Raw genomic sequence first — 13,475 nt, 5'->3', positions numbered from 1 at the left:
CCTGTTCCACATCCCAAAGGTGCTCTATTGGATTGAGATCTGGTCACTGTGGAGGCCATTGGAGTACAGTGAACTCATTGTCATGTTCAAGAAAACAGTTTGGGATGGTTTGAGCTTTGTGACATGGTGCATTATCCTGCTGGAAGCAGCCATCAGAAAATGGGTACACTGTAGTCATAAAGGGGTGGACATGGTCAGCAACAATACTCAAGTAGGCTGTGGAATTTAAATGATGATCAGTTGGTACTAAGGGGGTCCAAAGTGTACCAAAGAAAATATCCCCCACACCATTACACCACCACCACCAGCTTGAACTGTTGATACAAAGCAGGATGGATCCATGCTTTCATGTTGTTTACAGCAAATTCTGACCCTACCATCTGAATGTCACAACTGAAATCGAGACTTATCAGACCAGGCAATATTTTTGCAATCTTCTGTTGTCTCATCTTGGCGAAACTGTAGCCTGTGAATTGTAGCCTCCATTTCCTGTTCTTAGTTGATAGGAGTGGCACCCGGGGTGATCTTTTGCTGCTGTAGCACAACTTCTTCAAGGTTTGATGTGTTGTGCATTCAGAGATGGTATTCTGCATACCTTGGTTGTAAAAAGTGGTTATTTGAGTTACTGTTGCCTTCCTATCATCTCGAATCAGTCTGCCCATTTTCCTCTGACCTCTGACATCAAGGCATTTTCATCCACACAACTGCTGCTCACTGGATATTTTGTCTCTTTTCGGACCATTCTCTGTAAACACTATAGATTTTTGTGCATGTAGATCCCAGTAGATCAGCAGTTTTTTAAATACTCAGACCAGCCTGTCTGGCAGCAACAACCACGTTCAAAGTCACTTAAATCCCCTTTCTTCCCTATTCTGATGCTCAATTTAAACTTCAGCAAGTCATCTTCACCATGTCTAGATGCCTAAATGCATTGAGTTGCTGCCATGTAAATGGCTGATTAGCACTTTGTGTTATCAAGCAATTAAACAGGTGTACCTAATAAAGAGGCCAGTCAGTGTATAAATCTTGTATTGCATGGTATTATAGCGGGTGTGTTTACGTACCTTGCTGTCCATATTTCAACCTTTCAAAGCAAGTACTGACTTTTCATTACATAAGGAAAACAATCTAAAGAAGTTGTCTAAAGAAACTTGTTCCCTTTAAAGTATAACATGTTTTTTGTTTTACTATTGGAGAGTGGAGAAGGATTTATTGCTGTCTATGATCTCCGTTAAGGAGATTCTCCCTCTCTTTTTGTCCTTTTTAGCATTATCATTGAAAGTGAAAGTAAAAGTGAAAAAGAAAATCCCAAATTTTGAGTTGTTTTTGGTCCAGCCTTAATAGACCGGTGCCCAGCATTTTAGAAAGAGATTGACAATGACAGGCTTACTTTGCGACTATATTCAAATCGACCAACAAATTTACCCCAAGGAAGGTCAGCCACTGGTTGACTGTGAACTTGGGTCTCAGGGTCAATGCACACGGCTGAGTAAAGATCATTAACGGAACAATGCATACAGTGCAGTAAAATATAAACAAAATAGTAAATGTCACATTTGAAAGCAATGATTTACACATATTTGCATGTATATACATCCGTAGATTATTATGCCCATGTCCAAGAGGCCTAGTTGGTATAGTTTCTGGTATAGTTATAGTAAAGTAACATCAAGATTAAATTGTCTGCAAAAAATTGTTTGCTTACATTATACTATAAAAACAAACACACATTAGAAACAGGATGCAATATTTCGCTGTAGGGATCAGTCATCATTCATCCTCGGATGCAGGGAGCTGGTTTCCCAGCGCTCGCTGGTCACTTATAAACTCCATGCACCAACTCCAAAAGATGAGGGGAAACAATCACTATTTAAAAGCCTTAAAAAAGCTGAAGGTTTTTTACTTTATTGCATTTTATGGATGAATTTAGAAAACCTTCAATGCTCAGTCCCCCAGTTCCCCCCTTATACTTACCAATTTCGATCCAGCGATGAGCAGTGGTTTTCCTTGTTCTCTCCCTCCTCATTGGCTCAGAGACAGCAGCAAGAGCTAGAGTTCCCAGACAGTGGAGCCAGGCATGGTATCTCTGAACTATCCCTACTTTACCAGAACCTCTCCCAAGCACTAAACACACTGGCCCTATCCAGCGGGGATCCTGTCCCTACAATATCTACTTCCCAAATGTGCGCCAACCACAGTGGGACAGTGCTATTTATTAGCATTATCCTCACTAAAAATGGCCGTGAAGGTCAGCCAGGGCTGCAGCATCCAATCGGACCACTGCTCCCCTACTGAAACCTATGGAGGCTTCAGAGGAACAAAGCTCCTCTCAGCCTCCATTCCCTTCTGCACAGCGGCCAGCTGAACTGCACCACCTACAGCGGGGAAGATAAACTGCACCTACCTACAAGTGGTTCCCCTCTTACCTTTTGGAGTTTTTGTGTGGTATGATATGTGGGTGGGTTGCTCAAGGTGTAGTGATTTCCAGGAAGTTCAATCCAGCCAGAAAATGTGTTTCAGAGCTTGTTAGCCCACTTTTATTTAAGAAGAAAGTAAAAGTTCAACTCCAACAAAGCAAAAATATTACCATTGCAGGGGTTTCCGTCATCACTTCAATTTTGAAAGTAAAATTACATCATGCCTCCTCCTCCTCCAAGTTTCACTGCTCAGGCCTCAATCCTAGGACCTTTTTTGGTCCTCTAGGCCCTCTTACAGCACCCCTGTGTACCCGTAAAACCACTGTACCTCTCTCTCAGCTCTCTCTCTTACAGCTCTATGCTGCACTGGACCTCAGGCTTGGGGCCTCTGTCTGTTCCCTCACAGACTTTACATGGGCTGTGCAGACAGGCACACCTCTGGGTGCTCCCTTGCAGACTCATGGACTCCTGGGGAGCATGGAGTCCTGAATTACACTCATACCCTTGATTATAACGGTTGTGACTTCCTGCACACTCTTCCTGCTGGTCTCCAATAAGATCTGGACATGGAGTAGAGGCTTCTGCCCTCAAAAAGCTCTTTGAAGCCTCTGGACTCTGGAACCCAATCTGGGACTTACAAAACCCAGAGAAAACTGAAATAGCCAGGCTTCTCCACTCAGAAGCCATCATTCTGCAACATTGAGAACCCTGTATGCCATTTTCTTATTCTAGCACAGTGGCAGGGCCTGGAGATGTCCCTGTGGACACATTAGAAACCGTTCCACTGCTAATATTTATCAAATGGACTACTAGTACAAATTGATACAATCCATGGGGACTAGTTTATGAATGAATTGTTTCTTTTTTACTTTTTTTGCAAAAAAAAAAAGTTAAATGCTTCAATCATTTTGTAATGTTCTTCATGCATATTCATAGCTCTGATTTGTTAAAGTGTTAAGTGAAACAAATCTACATTCCCTTCAAATACTTGGGCCCATTTAGATCTATGTGGGTGCATAGGGGTGTGTTTTTGTAGCATTAGGCAGGTATGTTGCCATGAGTCTATATGCATTTCCTTTGTGCGTAGCCATGAATTTTGATGCATGTTGACATGTGGCCACATTCTGTTTTTTCTCTTATAAAGTGAAGTGGATAGGGTTAATTGCCATTGACCAAGGCTTGGTAATACCGGTTGCCAACTCATCAATGTGTTTTAATGCATTTTCATTGACTTCAATGGGCCTTTCAATGCACTAAAACAGAGAAAGAAATCAGATATGCTGTATGTTTAAACCACAATGCACTGCAACTGTACGATGAGAATAGACTCTATCTTTATAATGGGGAACCATCACACGTGTGTTTTCACCTGCATAGCACATGCATTGAAACACATGCTGTGTAAATGGGCCCTTATCATCTCAGGAAGGTCTATTTTTTTTGCAATTTCCATGCATGATTGGATGTGTGAACAGAACACGGGGCTGTGGCTGCATGATATTAGTGAAATATGAGTCAAAGCAGAAAGATGGGATATTAGTGAAGTCTATGGGGACATCCATGTACTGTACACACTGTAATTTTGCAGGTCCCAGACGGAAAACATTTTATTGTGTGCAGGGAAGTGTAGCCACAGGTACTTTGAATGATGCTTGAAGAAGCAAATAATGCAATTCTATGGCTCTAAATATATGAGAAATTTTAGCTGCCTTAGGACCCCATTCACACTTGTGCGACATATCATGTGACTTTGGACATCAAAGTTGCATGGCAAGTCATACCCCATGTTTCTGATGATAACCATTCATATACAGTTGTGTTCAAAATAATAGCAGTGTGTTGAAAAAAGTGAAAAAAGCTCAAAATCCTTCTAATAGCTTTTATTTCCATACACACAAATGCATTGGGAACACTACACATTCTATTTCAAATCAAAACATGAAGAAAAATATATCAAATTTGTGTTGTTCCTCTAAAAAAATTGAAGAAAAGTGAATATTAGACTGTTCAAAAAAATAGCAGTGTTTGTATTCTTCTTTACAAACTCAAACATTCACTATATAAACTGAAAAATGTTTGAAGATTTTGCTTTCCTTTGAATCACTTAATGAATATTTCGTTGTATAAGCACTGTTTCTGAGAACTGCTGTACATCTGTGTTGCATGGAATCACCCAACTTCTGGCCCCTGTGAACAGGTATTCCAGCCCAGGATGATTGGACTACATTCCACAGTTCTTCTCTATTTCTTGGTTTTGCCTCAGAAACTGCATTTTTGATGTCACCCCACAAGTTTTCTATTGGATTAAGATCCGGGGATTGGGCTGGCCACTCCATAACGTCAATCTTGTTGGTCTGGAACCAAGATGTTGCACGTTTACTGGTGTGTTTGGGGTTGTTGTCTTGATGGAACACCCATTTTAAGGGCATTTCCTCTTCAGCATAAGGCAGCATGACCTCTTCAAGTATTCTGATGTATTCAAACTGATCCATGATCCCTGGTATGCGATAAATAGGCCCAACACTGTAGTATGAGAAACATCCCCATATCATGATGCTTGCACCACCATGCTTCACTGTCTTCACAGTGTACTGTGGCTTGAATTCAGTGTTTGGGGGTCGTCTGACAAACTGTCTCCGGCCACTAGACCCAAAAAGAACAATCTTACTTTCATCAGTCTACAAAATGTTGCGCCATTTCTCTTTAGGCCAGTCAATGTGCTCTTTGGCAAATTGTAACCTCTTCAGCATGTCTTTTTTTCAACAGTGGGACTTTGCGGGGGCTTCTTGCAGATAACTTGGCTTCACATAGGCGTCTTCTAATTGTAACAGTACTCACAGGAAACTTTAGACCTTTTTTGATCTTCCTGGAGCTGATTTTTGGCTGAGTCCTTGCCATTTTGGCTATTCTTCTATCCATTTGAATGGTAGTTTTTTGCTTTCTTCCACGTCTTTCAGGTTTTGGTTGCCATTTTAAAGCATTTGCGATCATTTTAGCTGAGCAGCCTATCATTTTCTGCACTTCTTTATATGTTTTCCCCTCTCCAATCAACTTTTTAATCAAGGTACGCTGTTCTTTTGAACAATGTCTGGAACGACCCATTTTCCTCAGAATTTCAGAGAGAAATGCACTGTAACCAGCATGTACAACATTTGCTGCCTTCCTTCCTTAAATAAGGGCAATAATTGCCACCTGTTTTTCAAAGAATGAATGACCTCACTAATAGAACTCCACACTGCTATTATTTTGAACATGCCCCTTTTAATTAGTGATTCAATTACACAGAATCAGCAGCATGCATGTCATGACTGTTGGGTCTGTTGGATTTCTATTACTCTACTACACCTGCTAGGAAATTATTTGTCATATAGAAATATCATTTCTACCAAAAACAGTGATTGATCAGGTTAGTGATGTCTGACTGCTATTATTTTGAACACAACTGTATGTGCAACTTAAAGTTGCAGTGACTTCAAGGTAGTTCATAAACTACGCTGGTCTTACTTTCATGTAACTTGAGGGCCATAGAGTTCAATGCTAACCCTCAAAAGATGCATGAAAGTCATACCTGAATGTTTTACATGCAACAGCGGGTTTGACTTTGCAGAGGGACAAGTCACATCCAAATTGCACCTATTCAAAGTTGCATCAAAGCTGCACCCCAAAGTCGCCTGACTTTGGCGTCGTAAAAGTGTGAATGGAACCTAAAGCAGAACTTAACTTCCTCCATGTATTTGTTTCCCCTCTTACCTTTAATGCTGAGTTATCTTCAAAACACATAATCACCTGCACAGCCAATGCAGTGTTGGCTTGCTGTGATCCCCTTCTCTGGGTGATATAGCCCAGGTCCCACTGCACCACTTTGGTCCTCTTTGGCTGCCTGCCTCTTTCAGGTTCGGACAGCCAGCTGCTGATCACAGCCGGCTACTCTGTGCCTGGTTCTGCAGTCTTCTGGGAAATGTGATGTGAGAATCCCAGGAGCCTAAGCCAGAATATCGGCAGATGACAGGGCTGGAGGAAAAATGATATAAATAAAGAAACATTTAAAAAAATAGCTTGTTTGTATTTGTGGAAGTTGGGGGGTTAAACAGAACAAGCCCACTTTTGGGAGTTAAGTTCCACTTTAATTATACACGATTGTTGCACTGCATAACCATTAATACAAATTACAACGGATGTCACTCCATAAAATCACACTATTTTAAACTGAACTCCAGACAGATAGAGCTTTGCAGCTTTGTTTTCATTAATAAATTGACTTAATATCAGGCTATTGCAGTATCTGCACAGCAGAGAGCATACTTAGAGAGAGAGAGAAGCAACTAAAGCAAATCAGCTGTGCTGCAGTGCAAGAAGCATGCGTACTGGAGGAAAGAGCAGAGTGGCAGAGAGATAAACTGATTTGCTTCTTAGAAAGATAAGTCTGCTGCTTCTATTTTCACTTGGTCCCATTCTGATCCATGACTGCATTTTATAAGAAAACAAATGTATTTCTATGTTCTGCTTACTGTAGTGCCACCCCAGGCAGAAATCCAATTTATAGGTATCCCTATGGTATACTAAGATGCCACCCCCTCTCTATATAGAGTGCTGCTCTTTTATTCAAATCTTCTCTTATTCATGCTGGATGTTTCTGTATGTCTGTCTGTCTGTTTGAACGACCCAAAACACAGTGCAGAGTCTGCAGACACAGTGGCTGCATCCATAGAGTGACTCTCTATTCTGTGACAGCAGGATGGTACTTGATCTTTTACAGCTAGGTCAGCTGCCTGTGTGCTTGAGCTAAGGAAGTAAATGCTACAGGAACCATCTGCCCTTACTCAAGATGTCTGCAGCAAGAAAGCTAGAGGGGTGTTTTTCAAAGTGATATTTCAACAATATCAAGAATACACACATGGATGGGTGAGTTTGCTTTATGGGCGAGTTTTCTTTAAATAACAAATATGAATTAAGTAGTGTTTTCAGTTTCTGGTGCTCAGATACTCACACTGTAAAAAAAAGAAGTCAGCAACTGCAAAAACTGTAGCTGCTGACTTTTAAAAAACAGCCACTTACCTGTCCCACAATCCTGCGGTGTCCTCCCCACAGCCTGTTATTCCAGCCATCTGGTGTTCCAGGAGCCGGCATCTGCGGGCACCAAGCCTGTGACAGCTTGCAGCTTCACAGCCGGGTGCCCACTGCGCATGCGTGAGTAGCGCTGCGCTTCCTGAATGGCCCCATAGTCTTTTGGAACCTGTCACGTGTACCAGAAGACTACGGGGAGGGAGGGTAGGAAGTCAACTTCTGCTTCCGATTGCCAAGGCCATTGCAGTGGAAGTGGGAGCGGGTACCTGTCAATTTTGGGTACCCACCCCCCCCCCCCCACTCCCCAATGGTGCCAATCCTTAATGGGGAGCGGGGGACCTTTAAAGCGGAACTTTCCCTTTTGGGTGGAGCTCCGCTTTAAGTTCTGCTTGAATAAGATACGCACCATGCATAGTGAACATTTCATACTTCTGACTGCTGTAAACAATTGAACAGTGAGAAGTAATCACCTGTTTTAGAATATTTCATTTTTTTTTACATCATCAATGTACCTTGCATAGCTTCTTGGAAAAAAAACTGACATGAATATGTGCTGGCATGTATTTTGTATGAAACAATACAAAGGTCCATTCTAAACGGATTGTATTATTTTTATTTTGCCAACTTATTTAGTTTATTTTGTAGTACACTCAATATAATTTTGTAAGGAAGGATAATTAATTTTCCTTCTTCAATTATTTTTATTTTTTTAATTTTATTGTAAAATTAATTCAGCTTAATTGTGCAGTTGCAATCCCTTTTTATTCCATTTTCTCATTTTCTGTGGTGTCCAGGAGAAAAAAAAAATCTCTTTTTTATCATGTTGTAATAAACCTGTCAGTATCCACCTCCAGTAGATAGCTTAGATATTAGAATGCTGTAGAATGAAAACAAGTGATACTTTTGGAGTTCACAGGTCACAAAAGGGGTTCACAATCACAAAATGAAAAAAAAAATATTTTTTTTCCTATCAAAAACTAATTTAGTGTGAATCAAAGGGCTGCCCTGAGGCATTTTGCTGTTTCTTAGGGTTTATACTCTTATATTTTGAAGACGAAATTTGATTTGTGTGAGAAAATAGCATGGTGGTATGTCTCAGTCTACAAACAAGGCCTAAGGTGTGGATGTGATGTAAAGAGATAGCTTATTGACTTTCCTGTGATCATATGACACCTCTGCTAGCTTTTGTCTGCTATATGGTGCTGCTGTTTCATTGTATCTTTTTGTAGAAAGGACTGCTTTTTTTTCTTCTTTTTAGAAGCCATGTTTTGTGCAGAATCATGATAGGAACTATACATATTTCAGTGCCTTTATGCAATTTATTTTAAAGCTAATCTGTGCTTTGCCTATGCAGAATAGAATAACTGGTTCAATTTAATGTCTTCCCTGCAGCACATACTCACTTTTCCTTTGCTACCTTCACCACGTTGCTCATCCACCAAGAGCTAAGAAAAATACCAAGTACTTCAAAGTGTAGCACCTTCCTAGGTAGATTGCTAGGATGATGGGAACATGTAGATTTTTTTTGCTATTCTGTAATCATTAGAGCAGCTATTAATTTGTGCTGGCTGTTCTGAGTCTCACAGGCTGCAGGTTTGATTGCTCCCCCCTGCCTTCTAGAGGTTTCCAGAACATAGGTGGCTGGGAGAGTCAAATGTGCCGCTTGAATAGTTATCTTGAGGAAGACAATCCCTGGGGGGGTGTGCCCAGTAGGTGTGTAGTCTGGGGTGGCAGCGCTGTTCTTGTCCTGCTGGAGAAGTTCCCCGCCTCAGAGGCTGTTGCCCCATTTGAGGCATTTTGCTGTGGTTCATGAAGGTCCCAGCTGTGGCAGTATTGAGGAGCCTATTCCTAATCCACTTTAAAGCTAATCAGCTAATCAACAGTCTCATTTAAGGATCTGGTCTGGAGGACTCACTGAAGAGTGCCAGCTGGAAGCTGGAAAGTGTGTAGCTGTCCTGTGGCATTGTGAATATTAACCCCTCCCTTACTGAAGAGTGTCTGGTGGAAGCTAGGAACTGTTCTGAAGTATAGAGTCTGAAGGAAACTGGGGGATGTTCAGCTGTCCTGGAGAGACTTTGTGAGATTAGACCTCAAGACTCAAGTGACTGTGTGTTATTTCTGTTTCAATAGCTTCATTGGAGTTTGAAATAACAATAAAGCAGTACAAAAGCACAGCATTGATCAAAATGAAACGTTTGCAGATGTAAGACTTATACATAGGTGACCATAAGGATATTACCTCAAAATGAGGGACATAAGGGATAACAGGGGGAGAGGAGGTAATAACACTGCAATCAATTCAAGTACAACATCCTCTCTTCCTCCTGGGGGGTGAAGCATCCTTGTAATCCAGACTATATTCATGAACCCTGAGTAGAGGTCTGTAATACTGAAAAATATTGTACCAATGTAAGTAATACAAAAAAATACATAGAATAAAGACAACAGTGAAGAAAGAGAACAGGGAGGAAAGAGAAAAGGAGAGAGTAGTAAAGGAGGTATACACCTGTTCTAGAAGTCCGCCCCACCATCAACTCGATGATGATCTTAAATGTCTGGTACCTGCAAGTAGGAAAACCAGAGATGCCATATTTTATCAAACAGGGGTTGTTTATCCCGTAGGACACTGACTAGTTTTTCATGTAACATGGTCCAGGTTAGTTTCCGTTTCATTAAGGCCAAATCAATCATGGGGCTTTTCCAAGCAGTAGCGATAGCTACCTTAGTGGCTAGGAACATGAAGTGTTGAAGAGTATGTGACTCACTTCATATGTCAGACAGAAGAGTTGTCTTTCTTTAATAACATAGGCTGAATGGAGTTGCAGGGGAGTAAAGAAAAGGTGAGTATACACAGTACAGCTGGGTAGGAGAGTAATACAAAACACAGGTTCACTTGAAAGACTTTGCAGGATATGTAAGGAATAGGGACAAGGAATAGGGATCAAGGTTCATTGCGAACATAGTTTGGGACTGAACTTTGACTGTTTGGGTGTCTGTCATATACTGTATAATAATGGTTAAACCTCATGCACATTTTTTTCCTGTCTCTCCACGCCCTCCATGTTAGCATATGTTTCCCTGCACGCATAGGCATTTTCACATATGTGTTCAAGTAATGAGCGTTGGTAGAAAAAAGTGTCTAAATGCACCTAAACACTAGGCTCATTAAGCGCTTGAACGTTCATTAATTTCAATGGCCAGAATAAATTAATAGGCTGCTTTATGTGTTCCTCTCTCTTGCCAAAGTGAGGGGAATCACCACCTAAGACAGCTGTCCCTTAAACAAGTGTCCCCATTGAAGGTTTTTCATCTTGTTCTGGTGACAACTGTAATTATTTCCTGTAAATTTTTTTGGGATTTCCTATCACTTTCTGTCCCAGTGACAGTGGTCACTAGGACAAATAGAGGGGTGAATCTACCCATTGGACAGCAATAAAAACTTGACAGGTTTTACTCCTTTCCTACTGTCTTCATTACTGACCTTTCAGTTTTGCTCATTATGGGATCATTTTGGTTAACAATAATTTTTTTTTTTGCAAATACTTTTTATTAAAGTTTAAACATTTTTTAATGGTACAAAGCAGAGCCGTTTGGACAAACCCAGACTCAAGGTACATAAACCAAGGTAAAACACAACCATAACTGGTACAGAAAAAGAAAACCTAGAAAAAACCTATCACTATACATATTCGAATGGACCATAGTCATATAACCATTCCATAGAATATGAAATTATAGGGAAAGCTGCGAAAAGGACATTATTCGCTCCCCTAGGAATAGCTCAACTACTTCAAATTTGTACTAGTGATTCATTTCAATAAAAGTAGTAGTGGAAGGCAAATCAAACCAGATGCCTACACCTTAGAACAGTTCTTGGGACAGCCTCTAGGTTCATACGTATACTTATACAGAGGTACAGCTGCATTAACTAGATGCTTCCAGAAATCCAGAGTAGAAGTTGAAGGGGATTTCCATTTCAAAATTATAACCTAATAGACATAATACAATAACAAACCTAATAATGTTCTCAGAGCTCTAGTGGTGCCTAAAATATGGATCAAACCCAGCATGCAAACATCAACATTCATAGGCACTGAAATGGTAGTAATTGAGCAGATAAAATGTGTTATTTCCCCCCCAAAGGACTGCATCATGGGACAACTCCAGAAGACGTGTATTAATGCGACTGGATCAACAGAGTAGCACCAGCATTTAGAAAGGATATTCGGAAATATTCTATTTAACCTCTAAAGGGTAAAACATATTCTGTGAAGTATTTTAAATTGGATCAGGCAATTTTGATTAGAGACTAGTTGCAACATAGAATATTCCCATATGTCTTCCCAATCCTCTCCATCAAGCTCTTGAACCTCCTGACTCCAGCGGGCCAGCAAGCCATCCAAACCTTCATGAATTGATGGTGATATGGCTTTATAAATCATACTCAACTGTTCATCAAGGGAGACATCTCTCAAGAGAGATTCTGACCCAGTGATGACCAGGAGTTAGGAAGGGCTAATTGCTGTTTTTGTGAGTCAAAGGACTTTAAGGTGCCGCCCTCACAAATTTGTTTGAGATATCTGATCCCTTTAAAGGCCCAGACCACAGAGTCTGGGAAGGAGGAGAATTCTGAGAGGGAAGGATGTATCCACAGGGGAGTGTAAGGGGACCAACTGTCGTATGATAACAGATGCCATAAACGCAACGCCTTAATAAGCGCTTTCATAGAAAATGTAATTGAGAATGAAGCAGGGGCACCTCTATACAGCAGATTCCTCAAGGCTGGCTAATAATTATTACTGACTTGGTATAAATTGGAAACTTTGAGCATTTTGTACTCATTCATCACAAAATACAAATTAGTAAACTGGCTCAGCCAAAATAGAGGTTCAGGATCTTATGATGCACGAGAAGATCTCATGGTCCAAGCAGTATATGAAATTTCAACTAACGAGTGCACAAATACATTTTTCTGCTCAACCTGTCCGCACAAAATCTCTCTTGGCAAGTGCAAAATGTTCCTGCAGATTAGAAAATTAGGAGCCGTCTTTCGTCTACTATGTGCTTCCATTCATGCCAACAGCCTGTTTTTAATAAGTAACTTGGCATGACAGTTCTCTTGTTTCTAGTATTAGCAGATTGGATTTCATCCAACCCATTGTCTTTCCTGCTGTATTCACACTTGCCCTTTTTTACTGGGTGTACAATGACCTGCAAAGAAAGCACAGCAAGGGAGAACCTTTAACTGAGGCTATCTACCAAGAAAAGCACAACCCTGCTGGGAGGCACGGCATGTGAAAAATCCTCCACAGTTATATGAGCCACAAGCATTGGTGACCTGTCTCTTACCTCAAAACTTCTGTAGATACATTAGCTACAAGGATTGGTGACCTGTCTCTCACCACAAATCATCTCTAAGTATATGAGCCCCAAGGACTGGTGACCTGTCTCTCACCACAAATCATCTCTAAGCATATGAGCCCCAAGGACTGGTGACCTGTCTCTCACCACAAATCATTTGTAGTTATATTAGTCACAAGAATTAGCGACCCATCTCCCACAGAAATATTTGTAGGTATATAAACCCCAAGGATTGGTTACCTGTCTCACACCAAAGCTTGTATGTAGGTATATGATGAGCAACAAATGGTGACCCACCTTCCACCAAAAAGTATCTGTAGGCACAGGGGTTAGACAAAAAAATGAAAACACTACATGATTTGCAGTTGTGAAAGAGACTTCATGTTGAAAGTGAAAGTGATTTAACACTCTTTTGCTTTCACACCTGCAAATCATGTAGTGTTTGCATTTTAATTTTAAAGGTCTAACCCCTGTATATGAGCCACAAGGATTGGTGACTTGTCTCTCTCTCAAAATCATCTCCAAGTATATGAGCCCCAAGGATTGGTGACCTGTCTCTCATCACAAATCAGCTGTAGGTATATGACCTGCAATGACTGGTGACCTGTCTCTCACCAAAAATGGTCTCCAGTT

The sequence above is a fragment of the Staurois parvus genome, unplaced genomic scaffold (genome assembly GCF_062004578.1).
Source record: "Staurois parvus isolate SC_StPar_1 unplaced genomic scaffold, SC_StPar_1.0 ptg000057l, whole genome shotgun sequence".
NCBI classification, from domain to species: Eukaryota; Metazoa; Chordata; class Amphibia; order Anura; family Ranidae; genus Staurois; species Staurois parvus.
This window is presented reverse-complemented; position numbering follows the sequence as displayed.